This window comes from Anopheles merus, chromosome 3R (assembly GCF_017562075.2).
Source record: "Anopheles merus strain MAF chromosome 3R, AmerM5.1, whole genome shotgun sequence".
Classification (NCBI taxonomy): Eukaryota; Metazoa; Arthropoda; class Insecta; order Diptera; family Culicidae; genus Anopheles; species Anopheles merus.
Genome location: NC_054084.1, coordinates 20,385,628 through 20,405,538, shown reverse-complemented (window position 1 = coordinate 20,405,538; position 19,911 = coordinate 20,385,628). Strand labels below are relative to the sequence as shown.

Below are 19,911 nucleotides of genomic sequence, written 5' to 3'. Positions count from 1 at the left end.
TGAACATTCATAGCCTCGTGCCGTTCTGATTATTTGTGGTGTGTGTGCGGCTGTGTGTATGAATTTATGCTGTCGATTTTGCCATTTTTTTTTCTTTTTCTTTTTGAGCGATGAAGCGACGAACGTAGAATCAATCCACTTGTTCAGCGCTGGTGTAAATGTGCATGTGTGTGTGCCCTCACGTGTTGTTGTTTTATGCGTGGGCATTGTTTACAATTTTCCACTCCACTCGTATCTAAATCAAAACTGTCACGACCTCACAGGGCTGCACACTACCAGCATACACCACAGCTCTTATCGCACTCGCACAATGATTTTCCACAGCGCCAACAAACACAGTTCGTAATTAATTGTGCGCTTTTTCTGTTTTTGTTTATGTTTGTGTATGCTTGCAAGGAAAAATAAACTACCCATTGGGATGGCACCACTAGCAGCGTGCCGGGTTAAAAGTTTGTTCAGAAGATTATGGCAAACAGCAGCAACAATACGCTATGTTGATTTCACTACAGGTAACCGATTTGTTCGACCGGAAAAGCCGGAGTGCATCGGATAGCTTTTGCCATTACTGTAAGCTTATCGAGCGATCGTCAACCTTCGCACCCAGGCCTTCGGTGCACCACTCCGTACACAATAAACCCTCCCTCTATCCGTATCCTTATGGTTTGCTCATCCAGATAAGGCTCGCATGAAAACATGAGATTGCTGTTTACGGGTGGTGGCCCTCACAATGTTTGTGTATGCAAAATTAGTATTCCATTTCCTTCGCACTTCCCTTCCCCCCACACTACGCTTTCATTCGACCCGAGCACACACACACACACACTATCGGGGCAGTAAATCGGAATGTTTGGTGCCTGGAAAGTGCGTGAAACACCCGACGACCGGAAGTCCATTTTCACTCCATTAGATAACGGCAGCTCGGGCCCATTGCTTTTGGGGCTCTCGATATTGAAGGATCCGGGCGATCCGGTACGGTTGAGATTGCATTTAATCCGAGCCTTTGCCGAGCCTTTCCTTCCTTCTCTCGTTCCGCAGTAGAGAGTGCGTTAATGCTTTACAGTGTGCGTGATGCCGATTGAAGCATGGAGATGAAAAGTGATGATAAATGGCAAATGGAACAATGAAGGTACGGGCCAGCTGCTGGGGTTTGCATTGCAAGGCAAAGGTTATAAGAACATGAAAGCGATGTGTTTTCACAGCTTTCCAGTATACAGTGTGCTGGGTTGCTGAAGGCACATCGTTGCAGGCTGTGATTAATGGAATTTAATTAATTTAAAACTCTCTAAAATTACATTTTTATGCTCTTTTTAACATTTTATTTGTGTTTCTAGGTGGTGTAAAAAATGTAAAATAATGTTAGGTAATAAGTCCCATTTTATCTTATTTTTCATATCAAAGCCCATTCTCGCACTAAGTTTATGTTGCCTCTAACCTTGTTCTATTTTTTTTCTACAATTAACTGGAAAGTTTCAACTGAATTTGCCTGGAATAAGGCTAAATATACAGGAAGAAAATATCCTGATAATAAAATCTGCCGCCATATGATTAGTACTGCTGATGCCGTCATAATGTTGATGTAAATAAAAAATAACTAGAAAGTTTGTCCGACGTTCGAGTAGATGTATCTGTATGATAAGTCCTGCATGAAAATGTCGATAGCCAATACATTGAAACAATTGTTATCTCGAATAAATGTTACACACTATGTGAAATTAAAATAGCACCACATTTTGTTTTTAAATAATTGTGGATCTGTCGTACCCGATGAAAAATCATTTGGCTGCCCTTGTGTGTTCTTTAATTAAATGAAAATAGATAAAAACCAATAGGTAAGGCATGCTAAAATCCCTTATTTATGAATTGGTGAAATAATGTTATGTTCCTGAAAAGTGCATAACAGGCTGTTTTAATACTCGAATAAAATGAATCTTCATCGGAATGGTAATTCCAAAACCATTGAAAACAAAACATGGTGGAGCTATTCTAATTTCGTACAGTATAGAAACAAATGCTTATAATGGCTAGCTTAATTGTCTTATATATGTATTACCTTATGCATAATTTGTAGCTTAAATTATACTTTCAACCATCATACATATGTGTTAAAATCAGCAAGATTCTGCTGATGAAACGAGAAAATCTAAAATTCTAAGGTGTAACGTTCATTAAATCAGCGAAATTTCAAGCTTCAAACAATGTTGTATTAAACACAACAACCCAAATTCCTCTTGTTTTCCTTAGAATTATAAGATATAATTATCGTCAGATTTTTAAGATTTCTTTAACTAAAGGAAGTTTTGATTTCGCTTAAACCCCATTTTGAAGTTGCCTAGTCTAAATTACTAAGCAAAAATGATGACATTAAGTCGCAACAAAACCGCTTTCGGAAGAAAAAACGGAAGTATTCCTCCCCCAAAACACATTACACACCCCATTCCCGAGTGTGATGTCACGTGTAGAGCGCTCGAGCGAAATTCTAGCCCACGGTTCAAAACTTTCCCCTCCGCCAGAAAACCAGCATCGGCCCCTCCTGCCCCCACTCAGCCATGCGAAAACTTTGCTTTTTGCGAGTTTGGCCACCACACAAAGTGCCACTAAATTTAATGGATTGATGCTAAAACTTTCCAAAAAAAAAACGTCACATTAGTTACGGGCGCCGCCGTAATGTTGATCGATATTTGCTACGTGTTTGTCGGGGGGGGGGGGCGATGGTCTGATGGTGGGGGTTCATTGTTTAGCCATCTATCGTACCCTGTTACTAATGCTTGTTCTCTGTTTCTTTTCCTCTCCCACACCCACACACACATTCCAACACAAACTATAGTTTTCTACAGTCGGTGCAAAAACGTGCCGTACATCACGTGGAGGGAAAGTTTCGCAAAGCAGTTGCCTCTTTCCGCACGACATTCCCAGCCCCATCAGCACAAGTGCTAGGACGTGAAACAATCGACACATACGTACGCAGCCTGGAGTGTGGAGCAAACTAGAGCGCGCAAGTGTGACGGGGCGTTGCAAAAAAGCTTCTAATAAATCAATGTAAGAAATCACAAAAAAAAAAACGCAAATACGTGGCGAAACGTAGTGTGAAAAGGTGAGCAGCTTTTCGACCGATTCTCGTAAAGTGAGTGTAATAATAGATAAATATTAAACGAAATATCGTCACAAAGTGTCACAGGTTGCAAAGAGTGTAGGGGAGAGATAGTGCAAACAGTGTGCATAAGAATGAAAAATGGTTTAAAACCTAGCTAATTGTTCAACAATCCAATGCAATTAAGCAACCAAATCTTGTCACCATGTGTCACAGTGTAGTGCGCCAGTCAGCTGGCCGTTCGATTCAAGCGCAACCTCAATCGGGCGCTTATCAATGAGGCGTTAAGCGAAATCTTTCCCTTTAACACGGCACACAACGCCGCCTGCCGCGTCCAAGCAAACAACGGGGCAGCTGGGGTAAATTAGTGCCCAGTCAGTGTGAAATAAGCTGACAGTGAAAATCAGCCCAGCAGCGAAGGCGAGTGATGTGAAACAAAGAAACCGAGGGAAAAAGCCGTGTACGTGTGTGTGTGTGTGTGGTGGTCGAGCAGAGGAATGCAAAGGTATCGGGAGAAAATTAATGATGTTCGGCGGTGAAAAACAAAAGCAGTGATTTTGTGGATTCAAGTGATGTAAGTGGCCGGAAAGTGATCGGCAGAAGGAAAAAAAGAGCAAGCAAGCAAGCAAACAACAGTGTGTGGTCGGTGCGTTCTGTCGCTTGTACGGAGCAATGTAAAGCGTGTGTCGTGTGTGAGGTTGATCGTGTTTATCGAGGGTCGCAATTGTGATTGCTTCTCATCCAATTGTGTGTGAGTGTGTGTGTGTGTGTGTGAAAGTGTAAGCGTTGGCAGTGTGCATACAAAAACATCTGATCTGATTGAGTATTGATCACATGACAATGGAATAAATCGTATCTGCCAAACGAAGTGAAGTGGATTTGAAGTCTGTGAAAGAGCGAAAGAGCGTAACAAAAACCAGCAAGCCACTCAGGCACAATTCAGATAGTTGATCCTACCCACACCATCTCGTTTCCGTGGTGAGCAGCTCACTGTGCTTTTTATTGTGTGCTCTAGAGTGTGTGTGTCTGTGTGCGCGCGTTTACGTGTCTCTATATACGACAGATCAATTGCGTTAACAGAGCAAAAAGTTTGTTTCGTGCCAACTACCAGCTGAGGATAGCAACAGAGCAACAACAGTAAAAGAAAACGAAACAATTTCTAGACCCAAACAGGCTTCTAGACGGAAATCTAACAGTGTCGGAAATCTAACCAGCTTGCCGTCAGCCGGCGCCAGTGCCTGCACCTTCCGGGCCCCCCTAACAGGTGAGATCATTTATGTACTTTTACTTCATCCCATTCCAATCTCATTTCCCTCACTCGAGAACGCGTGTGTTTTTCTTGTTGCTCTCCCTATGAAGTCGGGATAGTAATAAAAAAGGGCTTGCGAAACAAAAACAATACTGAAGCCACTGGAGTCGACAAAATGGTTCTCTAAACAAGCGTGCACTAAAAAGCCAAAAAAAGAAAACCGTTAAATTGCCAAAAAAGACACCGACCACTACAGAAAGAGTTTTTTTTAACCAATGCTTTGGCAAACAAAAACATACCAAGAAACCGGGCATACACTCTGCCGTGTCGGAGGTGTCGGTGTGCTTGTGCATTTGTGAAAATGACCCCCGCAGGGTGCTTTTGCACGTCAAGTTTGCGTTGCCACTCGAGCGGAAAAAAGGATACACAACGACGTGGCGCGTGGATCCTTTATTTGGGCGTTCCGCGCTGGTCCGATGCTGAACTCGGCACGACGTGGAAACTCTCCCGACAGTCGGGAATAATAATCTGACCCCCCCTGACCCTGAGGCCCCGCACAGTCTTTCGGCTTATCTCACCTGAAGGCCTAACGTATCTTCACACCTCACCAATGGGGGTTATTTTTTTGGAGCAAGTGGGCGGTGTTTTGTATTGTTTTGTTTTTCTCTTCTGCGCCCTCCAAGAGCACGTCTTAAAAGATCCAAACTGGCTTCAGATTGGCAAACGGTTTCCAAACACTGAGCCACACTTGGCCAACCTTTGCGCCGACTGGAAGTGTGCGTGTGTCGAGATTGCATCAATTGGCGGAGGAGGGAGAAGGACAGAAATACCACACATAGCCTGGCTTTAGAGAACACACGCGTCTCGAGTTGTGGGACGATAAGAGGATAATGATATGGCGATAATGATAAAAATTAAGCTCTATTGACTCTTCGGCAACAACACCAGACCATGTCGCGTAGTCTTTGGTATGTGTATGTACCCATAGGCCTGGTATGGATTTGAACGACCGAAAATTGAGCACTGCTATTGTTTCCGTCTGCCTGCGGGGTGTGTTGAGATGAGGTAAAAAAGCAACCAAGACACCAAGATGCTTTACACCTGATAGCTTCATTCGGATGATGTTGTCACCTGTCGGATGAAGACAACCTAACGGCTCAGGGCACAAGTACGTCTCGTGTTTGCACTCGGATACGTAAGAACAAACACCGTCCTAGCGATGGATGATCGTGTTTGTGTTGAATGGCATTTCTCTTATCCGATAAAGTAACTTCAGACGTAATAAGACATTCTGTACACGGCACATTCGAATCAAAATCGGTTGGAACTGATTTCACCATAACCATAAGAGGATTTTGTGGGACTTTTAAGACAAACAAATGGCTGCCTGTGGAGCAATAATTGTCCATTCCAAATGGACAACAAATGGTTATGGTCAGTTGGTGAACCTTCATGAGCAGTAGCTGCTCGTCGGATACTCAATCAAGATTCAGCAGGATTGTTTGAGCAAGCATAATGCAATAAAATGGCTTGAAATTGCCACCATGACTTGTACAATGTGTTATCATTCGGTATCACAAAGTAGATTACACATTGATTGTCGATAAATAAGCTAAAAATGTAGCACTAATTGCATACATTTGCGCGTACCTTCATTATCGTTCAATTCCCTTAATGAAATAACAACACTTATTGATGTTCAATCTGCTAAAACGTAGCAGAAATTTAGTAAAAACTGTATCATAAGCGTTATTCAACCGTTTGCGTTCATTACTGCTAACTGGAACGAATCCATAAATAATGAAAACCATTTACGATTGGTAGGGATTAAACATGTTCCGGCTGCGGATGCTGCCGCCCTACGACTCGCTATAAATATACATGCATCATTATCTAATTCACTAATAAACTAATAATAATGTTTATTCCACCCAGCCCAGGCGGATGCACCTGCTACTAATGATTGTATCACCGGATGGTGGCAGCGATGGTCTCCATGAATGGGATGAATTCTCAAGTGGTTGCTTGGTTAGCATTATTGGCAGCCCCGAAACCAGAACCACACAACGCGCGCTGGGGATGCCTACGATCGATACCGATTCCGCTCGATCCCGATTTATGATCCAACCGTGGCGACTGAATATCGTATAAATCATTTATTTATTAGCTTCTGCACGCTCCCGCTGTGCGTGGCCCTGTACCCGATCCGATCAGCCTTATCGTCTTACTAATCACACCGACCGACCGTGTGCTGAACGTTCACGAGCTATTTTCCTGATGCGGGTGGACATTTGTTCGTGAACGGCCGGGGACGACCGGGCCCGTGTAACACATCCGTAAAGCGCTGTATCTTCCCTGCGCCTGTTGGCTGCCACGATTCCGGGCCCCGGACAACCCCCGTCCCCTTCGAGAATGTTTGTCGATTAAAGGCACTGCTGCGATTAGAGTAATGGTACAGAAAGTCTCGTAATTTGATCCGTTCCCGAGCTTCCCTCCCAAGGCGTGCTCCCTTTTGGATGTCGGGTCGGGAGCGCACCACGGCGACTACAGCTACTACACACAGTTCATCCACAAATCAATCCGTTTGCTTGTAGTCGGGCCGTGTTTTACGCCCGACCGGTTGGCGAAATGGCAAAATGGGGAATGCTGTGCCTCATTCCGTCTGCGTGGGACTTCAGGATATTTGTTTGGATTCCGGAAAAAGGCGATTGCTTGCTCTTGGTGTGGTGGTACACACAGTGAACGGCTTCATCACAATATCCCGGTACGATAAATCAACCCCCGGCGGGTTCCTCAACCGCAGCGCCCCACAAAAACCACCTTTCGAAGAAGTACAACGGCTTCGGATGCCACATCTGCAATGAACCGTTGCTGCATCGCAGGCCCCGTGCAAGTCTTGCAGCGCACACGAAGCGCCCTGCGGGCTGCTTTCTTGTTGTCGGGCCGCCACTATACTCAATGATGCAAACGCCCGCACAGCAGTCAGCGTTGGTTTGTGTTCATCTTGGGCTCCGTGTGCTGTGCCATTGCTACACTGCACCATCAACACATCGGGGCAAAGGAATGCTGTACCAACTGTGGCGTGCTAGAATTTTCCTACCAAAAGCCACAGAAAGCCGTTGCCGAGCAGCCTGGCAGGATGGACGGTGGTGAACTACACACAGATCGATTGGTTGGTTGAATCCGACAACAACTGCAGATTGTTGATGGGGTTGAGAGGATTTCGTACCCATCGGGCTGGCGCTCCAACTGCTGTACGTATCGCTGGTAACATGGCCCTCAAGGCTTTTGCCCGTACTGTCGCACTCTGCTGGACCTAACGTACCGAACTCCCCACCGTGCCGTGCGGAGTCGTACACCGAAGGCCAAACACCGGTGCCGAGTGGTAGCGTTTTCTGCCTCACTTGATTAGTATTGATTTTTGATGTCTTCTGATGGTGATAAAAGATGACCATGGGTTTTCCAGCTGTCAACCGAACGCATCCACATCGCCAGCTGTCTAGGCACATAATCACACACAGGAACACATACTGTTGGCGTAGGGTAGAAGAGGACGTAGAGTCGACAATCAAACGGGTTTAATTAAATTGCTTCCCCATACGTACGTACCAGTCCAGCACATTGGGGAAAATAGACACACACGGGGGAATATGAGTGGGTGACAACACCGTATGCCCGGCGCTGGCAGGCTTCCGCGCCCGTGCGCCCCAGGGGACAGTAATCGATTTAATTTATTTATGTCACAAAAGGTGACGATTATTTGACGACAATGCGTTGCCAGAGCCAGGTGGCCGGACAGGTTGCCTGGGTAGAAGACTTTCACCGACTGGGGCGGGAGTTGAGAATGTGCAAAGCCAGACATTGCAGGATGATACGCTTGTGCTTGAATGATGGGCAGAGAAATGGTACATCTTGTATGCCATCGCCTCCGGTGGAAAGTCCAAGGATCAATTTGCATCAGTCGTAACGTTCGCTTTGTGTAGCGTACAAGCAATAATTGAGATAGCGGTAATTAGTGACACTACCAGGTCCTGATATGGATATTAAAATTGATTGCTTTTCTGATGTGCCCTGCAGCAACTGTGTGTTACATCCAGCCAGCCCAGCCAGTTTGCTGCTAAACACTCTCTGCACTGTTTGTTGCTGACGTTTAGCTTTAGCCCGTATCACGCACACGGCCACCACAGCATACCACCTGTTGGACAACTTGTCGGCCAACCCGGGAAGCGTTTTATTGTTGTCAGTGTCAAAGCGGCTGTCGGTGCCAAAATTGCCCCCAAAACGCAAGGCCCTCTCACGAGCACTGGAAACGCCAGTGTTGTGTATATAGGTGTGTGTGTGTCTGAAGTGTCTACCTTCTCATGATCAAGGAATGTTGTGCAGACATGACTTCAAAGCAAAACAAACCTCCCCGAGGGCAGAAGTCAACAAACAATTCGCTGTTCCGCTGTTCCAGAACTGGAACTGATTTCGTGGAGAAGGAGTGGAGGGTCTGGTTGGGATTTGGTTGGGTCCAAAAAGTGGAAACCACCGCTCCTTGCGTACAAACAATCCACCCCTGTGCCTTGAACACATCCACACCACCCGTCGAGACTTCAAAGTGCGAAACGAGACGAGAAAAACACACACATTTTACACCGGCGTCCGGTCGGTCCGGCTTGCAACATAAAATTAAGCCATAAAGAAGGCAATATTTGGATGGCCATAAAACCCGGGGACGATTCGTAAAGGGAGGGGGGTTTTGCACCCTTCGTGTAGGGTGGTTTGGAATGGATTTGAAAGCATGATTGGGCTCTCGTGCCTACGTGTGTCGTCGTCCCGTCTACTGGCTACTCCTAGTAGCCTTCCAACGCCGATGAAGAGCTTTCGTTGCTAGTTGGTCTATTATTTTTTTGTGGGATCTCTGGCCTTTTTTCCACCCAAAATAGGTCACTCGATATAATATAGGTGCCATGTGAGTGTGTTAGACAACGACCACAAAGCGGTACGAGTGGGAAAGGTAAAAGACATGGCAAGGCGAATCGAAAGGCGATAGAAACAAAAAAAAAATACACATGACACGGGACACACTACTATCGTGGTGATATGGTCGCTGAAACTAGCCGTGTAATTTCTCACCGTTTTTTTTTTTTTCACAACACAAGTCGTCCAGGCACAACCGAATGGTACGTAATAACACACCATTGGAAAGAACGCTCCGTTCCGAAATGACCTTTGCCGGACCACTCACAGGCGAATAAAACCCGCAAAACCCGATCGATTGATAAGTCCAGGCAGCAGCGCTCCATGCTGACAGGACGGGTGGGGAAAACAAATTATAACGACCACGGAGCGAGACATTTTCACACCGATCCAACCTCGGTAGTACGGGGGCGTTTTTCACCGGGAGGAAAGCATGGCGAGACGAAAAAGTTCCGAAATAAATTGGTGATAAACAGCTTCTGGACAGCTGGTTACTAAGCCCGGTTGCGACTAGCTTGGCCCCAGCCAACCGAAAATGCCAAGAAATAGCTCCTTTTGGCTAGTTTTGGGGGCAAAAAGTTTTCTTCCCCCACCCCGTTTTGCTTCAGTTTCATCGCTCTTGCCGACTCCGTGACTCAAGCAACATCATCTTGGCCACCTTGAGCAGACCCGTACTGGTCACATTTATAGCCACCGCCGTAAAAGTTGTGTAACGAGCCTTTGTGTGGGTGTGTCTGTCACCTGTTTCACACATAGACACACTCAAACCCTACGGCCGGCTGCAGCGAGACTCCCGGAGAGCACTCGACGGTGTTGCACTGCAGATGCATTTTATTGTTCGCTGTGTTGCAAAATTTACTGTAGCCCGTTGCTGGACGTGACTGACGAGCCAAGAGTGCCTTACGGTGGTGGTGGTTACCTTTTGTGCAATAAATTGCATTGCAATTTGTAGTCATGGTGAGTTTTGTGTGTCACGGTCCTAGCTCCCATGCAGTAATGGGTTTTAAACACATAAAACAGCATCATGCCTTGACCCTTAGTGTGTCTAAAATAAACTCGAAATTCGGTACAATTCAGCCATTTAAGTGGCGACCGGGAACGTTTTTGGGTGAAATTTGTCTAATTTGTTCTTTCCCTAATCATCTGAGTGTGTCATGAAATGATGATAGACTCTCAAAAACGATGCAATCTGTGTACCACAGCAAAGCAAGCAGTGAGGGAAATTTTATTATTTTTACACGACAGTAAAAAGCATATTAGTCGAATGAACCCACTCAACTACGCCCAGAATAATGACCTTAATTTCCGACAAACCTAATGAAAGCATTCCTGTTGCAGGGGGACATTTTTCAGCGAAGCGAAGCAGTACTTGCCGCCTGCCCGTTCCATTATAAGGCTCATTCCCTAGAAATTCCAATGAAAATTACATTTTTGCTGCTCGTACCAGCCCGCAGACCAAAAAAAAATCCCTCACCAGCAAACAACCCGTGCCCGTGTTATCTAATGAAATTCCAAACCGCACACACACACACACACAAACAATGCTACACCAGGCTGTGTCTCCCCATCGCTACGGATGCTGGCTTGAGTTGATTGTTGATGGGTGCGCGCCCGTGGGCACTAACACACTGACATGGAGCACATTTATTTATTGACTTTTCCATCAATGCCATCACCGGCAGCCTCTTCAGCGGCTTCGAGCCACGCAAGTATTTATGTGAGAGCAATTTGTTGCTACGCAACAACACAGCATACAGACACACACACACGCGCGCGTCTCTTTTGTGCGATATCTTAATTAGTTTTTGCGCCTGCCCGAACGCTCAAGTGTGGCGAACAGTAGCAGCAGCAGCAGAAACAACAACGGGTTTTGCTAGATTGGCGAAGGGAAAATTTAATTTTCCTCTCGTGCAGCATGATAAATCGCACACGCATCATACACGCGCGAATTCAATATCCGTGCCGCACGACACGGGCAAGACGAGTCCATACATTCAATTAGCAGCAGTTTGCTGGTAGCAATATACGTTACGGTCGGTCGACCCGTGCGCGTTGCATGCTGCAGTTTGCGAGCACGATTTACTAACCGAGGCAGCACACGCATGATCTACACACGCGCTCATGGTGACGCACTCGGTGAATAATTGAACGCACCCAGCAGCGCACAAACACACTGTTCAACGAGCCTGTCAACGCATCCGCAGACACTTGACGCTCCGGTTTCGGATGATGGACAACCCGCGTGAGAGTGATGAAGTGAGCTTCAAACGCACTTCAAACGACAGGACAGGATGGTTCGATTTGGTCCGGTTGCAATCCGGTTCCGATTGGAAATTGAATAGCTCGTTCCAGAGCGCGAGATTTGAGGATGGTTCACGCTTGACGGGGAAAAAAAATGCTGCCGCATCGCCATCGGGTATGCGTGCTGACTGCCGTTTGTGCACTGAGCAAAGGCCCCTAACTCCCTTCAGGAGTGGAATTCAGATGCGAAATGTGCAGTAAACGCAAACAGTGAAACCAGCAAAGGAAGTGCCGAAAGCAAGCCCAATCGACACTGATATCCGTTCGATTAACCTTGAGGTCCGGCGAGTGCTTCCCCGGAAGAAGGGATATTGAGTGCCACACCAAAGCGGAAGTCAAGATGATCCGCCTAATCTGATACGGCTTTCGAGTGAACAATCGTTTACTGTGAAAAGCTAACCAGAAAGCGTCCAGTGGGGTGTGAAAGAGGAGAGATGCTCGACGAGCTCAGAAATACATCACGGCTGTGCGCGGCGGCTAGATTTCACTATCACTGCAATGGCCAGATTTTGAACGCCCTCCGGCCACGTTCAAGCTATTCGTTTCAACCCGTGTGTGTGTCTGCGTACTTCCAGAAAGTTCAAATTGAACGATTTTAAACATTCGCTTGCGATCGAACGAGGCACGGACCGTGCATCAAAAGCGCACCCGTGTTCGCGGAATTTCTCGAACGACTGGCTCGAAATAAGATTATTCGCGGGAGAGTGCGGGTCCCGGGACGGGAGCTTTGCAGCCTTCTCCGCAGATGCTCCGTTTGCTAAATCGACAGAAGAATACACCCAAAACTTTCCGGATATTGATATCGCGAAACGTGAGACGAGTTTTAAGCAAGCGTTCGATCGATGCTTGATGTCTGTCTGTCTGTGCGGTGAAGCATATGATGGAGTAGCAGTATATTTGAATAAGTTGCGCTGCTTGAAGGAGCTACCGTGCGGTCTCGTTTGACGGAACACATTCAGCTGTGTGTGGCGCGCTGCCGCCCGTTCTGCGCTCTAAACTAATGAACAAACAATTAACTAATGATGCTGCGATGTTTGTTCTATGAGCTGCTCCGGCAAGTGAGAGTTACATTTCCACTTACCGGTACCGTTCGGATAGGAGAAAGTTGAGAGTAATTGTGTCAACAGTTTCAACAGCATTGTTTGCTAAGAAAGAATCGTCACAAAACATTAGAAAGAGTCCTTTTGAGTTTTTTTTTTCTACATAATCTTCAGACAAATATTTGAACTATACAATAAATTGTATAATCTTATTCTAGAGAATGAGACTTTTAAGACATTCGGGGGAAAAAAACAGATAAAAAACTATATTATAGGATAAAAATGAATATTTAGGCACTCATGACGGATTATGCTGCGATATCTTTAAGTCAGGGATTTCATAGAAATTTAGAATAAATTAGAGATTTTGTCTACCACTACAAAACACTGTGACCCAAAGTTACAGGAACGACTTTCTTTGCAATGTCTCAACATGGATGTTATTTCACCTCATCCTGTTTTGTCACTTGTTCCTTTCTGTAAATTAATGTCACACTTACTAAGCAATCTTGTGAGGTCGTATGAAGAGTTTTTAGTTCAAATGTCAATTTCGACAGCACCAATCACCGATTTCTCATTTCACGCATCAAAACTGCTGCTGTTCCACACTTGTTCGGGAGCGTTCCAGGAATCCATTAGCTTTCGATACACCCGGTACAGAGCCCCACAACCCTCCCCAGCCAGTGCGATAACAAGTTGGAATGTGAACAGTGAAAAGTAAAAGACTTTACGCATCAGGAAATTTTCAATCTTGCCTTTTCCCACGCTCGGCTGCCAAAGTGCTTCCGTGCGGGAGGCTGGAAGACGGGTAAGCCTACGACGCTCGCGCAAAGCAAGCAGGGGGTGGGATTGGATTATGCAGTCAGCAGACAAACTGCTGGTGACGAACCGACCGGAAGACGAGCAGACGTTTCCCGTCCCCAACCAGCAACACGCATACTATACCTACGCACACACCCAACACCAGGCTTGGGTTAATATTTGGACCAAGTAACATCGTCATCCGGACGTGGATACACGGCCGCATCAGTCAGGCATTAAGCACACGAACACATGGGATCGATGTTTATGAGAACAGGAACATCGTTGTAGCGCTCGCCCGGGCTGAGGGGTAGTGGGTGTGTGTGTGAAGAGTGCTGTGCGAGGCTTCCCCAATCTGTACGATTGGCAACATTTACAGCTTGTACAGCTTTGGCACGATGTGTACAGCTCCTGCTCTCTACCAAACCGCAATCGATAAACCGAACCGGCGTACCAGCCAGTGTTGTCCTTTGCTGGTGAGCCCCCCGGAAAAGGTAAAACGATTACAGCGGGATCCCCAAAAGCGTAAACAGCAGCGGGCAGACGATCGTTGATCGGAGCATCTGTGACCCTTTTACCTGCCAACACAACTCGTGTTTCGATGGTGTTCCAAACCAGGCGCATGTAGTACACGAGCTAAGCCGAGCTTGCGATGCTGGAAAAGCTCGGGAGAAGGTCCACAAAGAGTGGTATTGCACTGGGAATCATTAGATTAGTGTCTAAGGCCGGTTGGTGCTGGGAACTGTAGCAACATTACGAAAATACTGCCAACCGTAATGCGTTGCCCCGCGTTTTGCGTTTCGGTGCTCCTTATATCGTTCCATCATCATAATCATCCTACCCGATGAGCATCATCATCGAAATGGGCTTTGCGCGTGCGAGACTACTGGTGTAGTGGTGGGAAACCTCCAATTAGGCCAGGAATATGGCGGGGATATGGAACGATGCACAGCGGTATTGGTGACACATACAGTAAAGTACGCAGCACGCTTACGTTCGATTGCTTGTTATAGTTGATGGGTTACCCCCATTGAGGAGATGACGGGGAGTAATACTTTTTTCACGATAGGAAAGATTAAAGCACAAATTCATTATCGATACAATGACTCGTGCGTTTTCAAGGCTGCCGTGCGCGTCCGTGACATGCACAGGCACGCTGTCGTGGGCATGAAGCAGTCAATCGATGCTTGATTTATTTGCACGTGTCACTGGGCGGGCTTTGATTTAGACGTTGTGAGCGATGAAAGCTTCCCGCGGACAACCCACCCATGGATGTGGGGAGCAATTGTTCCACCTCCGTGGGCAAATTAATTACATTGTCAACAGTCGCGAATGCGTATAAATTTGATCAAAGGATAGTGGAATGGTACTGATAATGAGGCATGGGATTTTTATGCATACAGGATCAACCACAATTTGTACTAAGGTGGGGATTGTTTAGAAACGCGGTTGAATGTTGTTTAATACCCGTGATGCATTACAAATTATAGCCTTTGCTGTCATTCACCGAAAAACTGATAACATGAGCATAAATTGCATACTTTTGCATCAACTTTAGTACATTATAGAGAAGCATTTGAAACAGTTTAATTTAGCTGCCAACCTGTAAAGTTCTGGTAAAGGAATAATTTTCTTTAATTAAGATTTCTCAAAACGGCATATAATGGAGACGCCTGGTCTTTCTAAAAAACAATTCCATTTTTATGTTTACATGATGGTTGTTACTTAGCTTTTTGCACAAAACCAACAATTTACATTCTTTAAACTCTAACAACACATTTCATATTATTTTCATGAATATTTTAACGACGATTTCATGAGCACAATCTGTTTATGTTTAATTTGCGCTACAAAGCGTTTGAATGGTTTTTTATGTGCCTTTTGAATGGAAATGAGGCTTCCAAATGAAGATTCAATTTCCTGCCCGTTTGTGCTGATGATTCACAAACGATAAAAATTGTATCCAGTGTGTCCAAAGCTGATCTATGTTCATCACTTCAATGCCTCGTGGTGCCGCCGCTTCTCGTCTGCCCCGCCCCAATTCGGGAGCAATTTTGTGCGACATTTCAGGCACGTGAACGGTGTCGACATTTGCATAAATCATGCTACACCGCACAAAGCCTGTTTCTTATGAAGCAAGCTTCTATTGAACAAAAAAAAAACACCTTTTGCAAAGTAAAGTAAAAAAAAATGATACCATCCGCACAGCTACTCTCTTGATCTAAGCCAGGCGGCGGCCGAGAGACAGGGTCTGGTTTGTGCGATGGATGGGCTGAACCTACCCCGACAAAAAAGAAAATAAAAAAGAATGCGAGAAAGTAAGGCAAACATTCACAAACGAGCAATTGAATTGCAATGTGAGCGAAAAGTAGAACGGAAATGGTACGGTTTTGTTTGTTGGCTGGGGGGTTGGGATGGTAGAGTACCGCTACGCTCTGTTGGTTTTGCACAAGCACAACACACACACACACACACAAAGATAGCGATCACACAGACCAAGAAGCGGTAAAAAGCGATCTGTGATACTGCCACAAACATTCTCGCGCACTCGAAGCCACCCGCGGCCGTACAACCGATTTGGTTTTCCTTTGATGTTTTTGGGATCTGGCCTGGAAAAGGTATATTTTGTGAAAGCGGCACTGCAGAATGAAACAAAAAAAAAGCCAATAAAGGTGAAGCGAAGTAGTATTCCCGTTTCTTTTTTTCGAATGGAAGGAACATGGATCACAACACTACTGACAGTATCCAGAGCGTGGTGGCGTTTGACGGGGATATAGCTTTGCGGCATACGTTGGAGAGCACTGGAATGCATCGACCAAAACCAAACTCAAGTGGTGGAGTACGCGTAACGGTACACACCAACGATTGACAGCATACTTAGGCCTTAATGTTACGGCCCAACTTTCTTCCTTCCTTGTCCTATTTTTTTCTATCACAAAGCATTACAAGCCTGCTTAAAATCATAAAACAATACTTCAAATGCGAATTATACTCTCTCTCGATATTGTTAGGTTTGTTTTTAATGATACAGGGAAGTAGATTAATGGTATTTTCATGAATTACTAGAGCAAAACATATTACAATAACATTTTAAAGTCTCCATTGTGCTTACAGTTATTGAAAAATCATGAAAAGTATTTGAGTGACAGTATCAACATGTTTTGGGGTAGAAATTTGATCCATGTTGATAGTATTTGTTGAGGGATTTTTTTTAAATAAAAAAAATTGTTAAGCTATTTGGTGCTGCCCTACGCGACAACGACTCTCACACCACCTATCCAGCTTTGGATTAAAAAAATAATATAGATAACAGGCCTTGTACTACAACGTTGCGTTCAAAAGCACCAATGCACTCAAACACAAGATTGCTTCGGATCGTCCGCACTGCATTCTCACTCTACATTGCATACGATAAAGTGATTGTGTTGCAATGAAAGCAAACGCTGCATCTTCATCTAGAGCCGTTTCCCAAACAATCCAAAGAAAGCACAGGAGAAAAAAAACAACACAGCCTGACATAGCAGCTCGAAAAAGTAAAACATTGAAGCAGTAAAAGCGAACTAAAGTTTGTCCGAAAAGAAGAGCCCCAACTAAATGGGAGTGAGTGGGGTCGTTTGTTCCATCTTTTCTCCGCATCAGTTCATCGCTAGCTGGGCGCTGTACACTGTGCTGGCTTTCCTTTTGAACCCCTTTGCAAACAGAAAAGCCGAAATGAGTACCTTCTGTGAATAGACTTACTTTTCTTGTTAGGGTACCCCGTTTGGATTTGTTTTGTTTCGTTTTTTTTTCATCCCGTTTCCGTTTCCCTCTCAAGTGTAAATTTGTCTATTTTCAGCCAAAAATTTGTCGACATTTGCAATGGCAAGCAAGGGATAATTGTACCGAGAGCGCACAAGTTAGAATCGGCTCCTGTTGATTCGTTTCGGCTTTCGGTTGTTCGTCAACCGGCTGTTGGCCAAACGTTGAGAAACAGAGTATGTTGGTCCGGATGGTGTGTGCCACTTTTGCCTTTATTTTTTTTTTATTTTTTGCTGTTGAAGTTTTTTTGTATTCCTTACTTGCTACACTTCTTCTTTAAGGCAAACCGTTTTGCTCGAGCTGCCGAACTTCTTTAAGACTTCGTATGCTTGGGTGGAGCAAGCGCGCGCAGAAAAAAAATCTTACGCAACACACACCCTTTTCCGAGTTCAAACAATCTGCCCGACACTCTACACAGCTTCGCCCGCACACAGATGGTGTGCGTTCAAGTGTGGGGTTGTGGGCATAACCATGGTGACACGTTTTCAGCGACGAGTGCTAGTGCGCTGTGTCGTCGCCCGAGCATTGCGCTGTGTCTGCACAATCTGGCCCACTGGTGGGTTTAGTGCGGAACCCTAGCCCAAGGCCACCTGGGCCCACGACGTTTAAGCGAGCAAAGTTTTCTTGCGGTAATTTAGATTCTAATGCACCGTCTGATCGCAGCAAAGTTGCACCAGATGCAGTTTTTTTTTTTTGGTTTGCGGGAAAACGACCCTTACACTATGAGGTTAGGGTAGTACAGAGCGTGGCAAGCTGTTCGTATGAGCACGTTCCGACGATTAAGTACTGCTTTGATTAAGAAAGCCGTAAGGTTAGGGTAATGATAGCAGCAAAAGTTAAAGTTTAGCGCTGGGGTGACTGTGTTTTTTTCTCTCTTCTGTTTGCACCATTTAGTGCTGAGTTTATTTATTATTTATTATTTATTTATTTAAATTTGTTGGCCTCTAGGGTTTTACAAATGTGTTCTTATAATCTAGGGAAACATGAGGGATGAGGATTCACGAAGACGGGAGCGGAATTGGGAAACTGGGACGTTGAAGTCGAATAGGAGATATGAATCGTTGAAGGCAGAAAGAGCGCGCAAGAAAGGGTCATTCTGGCCATGACGAGTTTGGCGGGAAGGAATAAGGAGCGGGGGTCGGTCACGAAGACGACGTGAGGGGCATAGATAGGAATCGAGGATAGGAGGGCGGGAACATCCAAGTCATTGGAAAGGAGGCAGGCAATGAAATATGACTGGATGTGATAAATGCGCGTTCTTAATGTCTCTAGCTCGAGCAAACGGCATCGGATAGGATACGAAGGAATTCGATCCGATCGTCCAAGAAAACGACGGATAGCGACACGAGTGAATTTCCGCTGGATTCGTTCGATCCTATCGACCAGTGTTAGGCCGGCAGGCCACCAAACTACCGACGCATTTTCAAGTATCGGGCGGACCCAACAGCAGTACAGGGACTTTAAACACATAGGATCAGTGATCTCAGAGGACATACGAATAATGAGACCGAGCATTTTATTGGCCTTATTAAGGGTGATTTCGATGTGTTCTTGGAACGAGAGTTTCTCGTCGATCCACACTCCAAGGTCCCTTGTGACAGTAACTCTGTTAAGTACAGTGTCACAAAGAACGTAATCGTGCTCGATCTTATTGGACGAGCGGCCATATGAAATCACACAACATTTATCCGGAGACAGACTAAGACCGTTAGAGTTACACCAAACATTAAAACAATCTATGTAATCCTGTAGACGCGCACAATCAGTTAACGAGGTCACTGGTAGGAAAATTTTGATGTCGTCAGCGTAAAGCAAACAACCATCAGGAGGAAGAACATTAACACAATCGTTGATAAACAGTATGAAAAGTAGGGGACTAAGTACGCTGCCTTGGGGTACCCCAGAAGAGGCAATAAAAGGCTCGGAAAAACTATTTTCGACTCTGACCTTATAAGATCTACCGTAAAGGTAAGATTTAAGCCAGGATAGAAGGGGATCACCAATTCCGAGTTTCTCGAGCTTAGAAAGTAAACAAGCTAGCGATATAGAGTCAAAAGCTGCTTTAAAGTCGGTATATATAGTATCCACTTGAGAGCCACGCTCCATGTTGTTAAAGATCGAGGATACAAGGCACATTAGGTTAGTAGAGGTTGAACGTTTTGGCATGAATCCGTGTTGATATTCTGAAATTACACTTGTAACACACGAACGAATAGACGAATGAACAATTGACTCAAACACAGTTTCTTATTTGTAAGCAATAAAACATGTGGTTTAAATCTTATTTAACGGTTTTTCGCATTATATTATGCAGTTGGCAAACCATCAAATGATAGTGCCCAAGACGCCCTGTCTTTGAGAAGATATTTGATAAGTTTGTGTTAAGCGACGAACCCTTTCAATGCTCCCTCAAAGTGCACTACTTGACAGGACAATATTTCATTTTCCATTTGACGGATCAATTTTGAGCTATTCTAAAACAGCATCCACCTACCTCATTGCAAGCTGCACAACGCCATGGATTGATGGTCCGTATATCACAATGACAAACGAAACGGTCGATACAAATCCACCCCGATGGGAGGGAGAGTATCTTTCACGATATATCTTTATGGTGAAACTTTTACCCTGGTGAAATACTTTTACCGCTGCCACGGCTGCTGCTGCAAACT

At 45.2% G+C, this 19,911-nt stretch overlaps 1 protein-coding gene across 8 annotated transcripts in view; it reads left to right on the top strand.

Moving 5' to 3' along the window:
- The window catches only part of LOC121597877, a 186,990-nt gene that overhangs the window by 37,878 nt on the left and 129,201 nt on the right, over nt 1–19,911 (top strand). For all 8 annotated transcript variants that reach the window (XM_041924138.1, XM_041924130.1, XM_041924133.1 and 5 more), the window contains one exon: nt 2,825–4,352. The gene's annotated coding sequence lies outside the window, so the exon portion shown is untranslated. The remainder of the gene's footprint in view (nt 1–2,824; nt 4,353–19,911) is intronic.